General features: G+C 51.4%; 1 protein-coding gene across 1 annotated transcript in view; it reads left to right on the top strand.

Annotated features, from left to right (window-relative positions):
• The window catches only part of LOC109953345 (cytochrome P450 2K1-like), a 21163-nt gene that overhangs the window by 6734 nt on the left and 10130 nt on the right, over nucleotides 1-4299 (top strand).

Raw genomic sequence — 4299 nt, 5'->3', positions numbered from 1 at the left:
GGGTCTGGCCAGGATGGAGCTCTTCATCTTCTTCACCACCCTCCTGCAGCACTTCCGTTTCACTCCTCCACCGGGAATTTCAGAGGATGAATTGGATCTGACACCACATGCTTGCTTATCCATCAGCCCTTCACCCCACAAACTGTGTGCTGTCTCCTGTATGTGAGCAGTAGGTTTCTGTAAATTAGAGCCCATTAGCTTTTTCTCAATTTTTTATGTTGTGATTTTGTTATGTTTTTTTGAAAGATTTAATGAGAACAAACCTGGTTTAACATTTGTGGAATTTTTGGGCAATGTGACACTTTAATCTGTATTATTCAGAGTGTGCTAGAGCCACTCACTCATTGGAGGGTGAGTGAGTGAAGAAATTAGCAGACCCAGAGGGCTGACTTCAGTGCAAGCAGAATTTATTTTTTGCTGTACAATATATATCAGTGACGTGATAAAGAAACAACTAGGAAATGGAGGACCAGGTGCTGATCGGCTAGCAGAGACTAACAGATGAAGGATAGATATGATGAGATAGGCTGAGCTACGGATGCTAGGGTCACTCCCGGTCTGGCCCGTGGGTGGTATATGGACTCTGATGACTGTGTACCGACCTGGCTGGTGGAGGCTGGAAGGGTGGAGTGGAGTAATGGTCCAGAGGAAAATAGTCTGTGGAGGATGGTCAAGGAACAAGGCAGGGTAAACAGACTAAAAGAACAAAAACCAATGGTAACAAGACTATGAGAAGGAGTAGGAGAATGGCGCTGGTTGTTGGCCTGAAAACATGACAAAATGGCAAGGAAGTGGAAAGTGAATTGGGTATAAATAAGGTGAAAGACTGAGCGAAAACAGCTGGTGCCTGTTAGGGAAACGAGTGGCAGGTGTGCAAGGTGACGTGATCAGGGACCTGAAAAACAAAGAGAGGGAGGTGAGAGAGGCAGGTGCAACCAAGCAAACCTGACAGAGTGTGAAAGTGTTAATGATTTATATTACTTGAATCCACCAATAATAAAACTGAAGGAGATTAGTTAAATATATGATGTCTTAAAGCAACATCTGATCATCATGTGATGTCACACAAGCGTGTGTCTGCTTTAAAAACTGAATTTATGTCTGCTGCTGCTGCTCGATTCCGGAGCCGGGGGCGACCTTATGGACCCGGTCTTGGTGGAGCAACTAGGCCTTACCCCTGAGCTACTACCCCATGCCATAGAGACCCGGGCCATCGACAGCTGGCTGTTAGCCCACATCACTCATCAGACTCCACCTCTTCATCTCACCGTTGCCAGCAACCACCATGAGGACGTCTGGTTCAATATCTTCTCCATCCCGGATACACCACTAGTTTTGAGTCACTCCTGGCTGGTCCAACACAACCCCACTGTGGACTGGACCACTGGCACCATCACTCAATGGAGCCCCACCTGTGCATCTACCTGTCTCCTGGCTGGACAATCAACCACTCCATCTTCTTCTTCACCTCCAGAGCCGCCTGATCTGTCCTCCGTTTCCCCGGACTATCATGACTTGCAACAAGTGTTTAGCAAACAATTAGCCACTGACTCACTTCCTCCTCATAGTCCATATGACTGTGTCATCAACCTGTACCCGGGAGCCACCTTGCCCAACAGTCACCTCTTCCACTTCTCTAAACCCGAAAGACAGGCTCTGGAGGAGTATATTGAAACCACCCAATGTGCAGGCATGATCCGTCCTTCTTCCTCACCCCTGGGTGCAAAGTTCTTTTTTGTGGGGAAGAAGGACAGTGGCCTCCGTCCTTGCATTGATTACCGTGGTCTTAATGCCATTACTGTCAAAAACAAATACCCGTTACCTTTCCTCTCCTCTGCTTTTGAATCTCTCCAGGGCACGGCAGTCTTCACGAAGCTGGACCTCAGGAGTGCCTACCACCTTGTACATATCCAAGAGGGCGATGAGTGGAAGACTGCCTTCAAGACCTCGCTTGGGCACTTCGAATACCTGGTGATGCCTTTCGGCCTCACCAATGCCCCGGCGGTTTTCCAGGGGTTGATTAACGATATTCTCCGTGACTTCCTAGGCCGTTTTGTTTTTGTTTACTTAGATGATATTCTCATTTACTTTTCCTTCCTCACAGAGCACATCCAGCACGTTCGTCAAGTTCTTCTTCGACTCCTGGGCCCCAGGAAAACCCGCCTGTATGTAAAAGCTGAGAAGTGTGTCTTCCACTCCCCCTCTGTGCCATTCCTGGGGTTCATCATTGAACAGGGAAAACTCCACGCCGACCCATCCAAAATTTCTGTTGTCACCAATTGGCCCACTCCCACCTGTCTGAAGGACCTGCAACCCTTCCTGGGCTTTGCAAACTTCTACTGCCACTTTATTAAAAACTACAGCACAGTGCCTGCTCCCCTTACGCAGCTCACTTCCACCAAGGTGAAGTTTGCATGGTCCAGGACAGCGGAGCAGGCCTTCCAAGAACTCAAACACCAGTTCATCTCAGCCCCCGTACTCCTCCAACTTGACCCTTCATGACAGTTCGTGGTCGAGGTGGACACATCCGACACTGGGGTAGGAGCGGTCCTTTCTCAGCGGTCCAAGGAAGACCACGCCTTGCACCCCTGTGCTTATTTTTCCCGCCGGTTGACCCCGCCCGAATGCAACTATGATGTGGGTAACAAAGAACTGTTAGCCATGAAACTAGCCCTGGAAGAATGGTGCAACCTCCTCGAGGGTGCCGACCTACCATTTTTAGTCTGCACCGATCATAAGAACTTGGCCTACCTCCAGTCAGCCAAAAGACTGAACCCCCGACAAGCGAGGTGGGCCTTGTTCTTTGATCAGTTCTGGTTTACCCTTTCTTATTGGCCGTGGTCCTGAAATCTCAAGCCGGATGCCCTCTCCCGACAACACAACATCTTGGCCACAAACGAGACTCCCGAAACCATTCTGCCCGCCTCCTGTATGGTAGCCTCTGTTACGTGGGAGATTGAGGATACCATACGGGAGGCTCAACAACAGGAACCCGATCCTGGGGTGGGACCACCAGCTAGATGATATGTCCCCCAGGCTGCTAGGGCCCAGACCCTCGACTGGGCCCATGCCTCTCAGCTAGCATGCCATCCGGGGGTACAACGAACCATCACACTCCTGAAACGCTACTTCTGGTGGCCCACCCTAGAGAAAGACGCCAGGGAGTATGTAGCTGCCTGTGCTCCCTGTACGGAATCCAAGCCCCTCATCAATTCCCTGCAGGTCTTCTTTGGCCACTGACCACGCCTAGCTGGCCTTGGTCTCATATAGCCCCAGACTTCATCACTGCCTCCCAGGGCAACACTGTCATTCTCACTATCATTGACCGTTTTTCTAAAACCGCCCATTTTCTTGCTCTGCCTCACCTACCCACTGCACTTGACACCGCCCAGCTCCTGGTTCAGCACGTTTTTTGCATTCACGGCACCCCCACCACCATCATTTCTGACCACCGTCCACAATTCACCTCACATGTCTGGTCTGCTTTTTGCACTGCCATCGGAGCCCGTCCCTGTTATTCCTTTGGCCATCATCCCCAAACCAATGGCCAAGCTGAACAGTTACCCCAGGAGCTGGAAAATGCACTCCGCTGTGTAACCAGTTCCTCCCCTGAGGACTGGAGCCGGTTGTCGCCCTGGGTGGAATATGCCCATAACACTCTCTCTAGGTCCGCCACTGGTATCTCTCACTTCCAGGCATCCCTTGGTTATCAGCCTCCCCTTCTGTCCTCTACTGAAACCGATATTGCTGTCCCCTCAGTCCAAGCTCACATCTCCCATTGTCAGGCTGTCTGGGTTGAGACCAGGGCCGCCCTGCTACACACGGCCGAACATAATAAACGGCTTGCGGTTCGCCGCTGTCGGGCCGCTCCGACCTTCCAGGTTGGGCAACAGGTGTGGCTCTCCTCCGCCCACATACCTATCAAAGGGGCATGCCCCAAGCTATCACCTCGGTTCCTAGGGCCTTTTACCATCCAGGAAGTTATACATCCCACTGCCGTCAAACTCAAACTCCCAGCCTCCCTCCATATTCACCCTATTTTTCATGTTTCACAGATCAAGCCCATCTCCTCCAGTCCCATCTGTCCTCCACCGGCCCTTGAGGTGGAGGGTGGTCCGGCCTACACCGTCTGGCAGATCCTGATTGTCTGCCCTAGGGGCCAGGGTTTCCAATACCTGGTGGACTGGGAGGGTTATGGTCCAGAGGAGCAGTCCCAGATTCCCTGCTCCTTTATCCTTGATCCCAACCTCCTCACTGCCTTCTACCAAGCACACCTGGACAAGCCTGGGTGGCCCTGGT

The sequence above is a fragment of the Monopterus albus genome, unplaced genomic scaffold, assembly GCF_001952655.1.
Source record: "Monopterus albus unplaced genomic scaffold, M_albus_1.0 scaffold633.1, whole genome shotgun sequence".
NCBI classification, from domain to species: Eukaryota; Metazoa; Chordata; class Actinopteri; order Synbranchiformes; family Synbranchidae; genus Monopterus; species Monopterus albus.
Note: the sequence above shows the minus strand (reverse complement) of the source record. Positions and strands in the feature narration are given on the sequence as shown.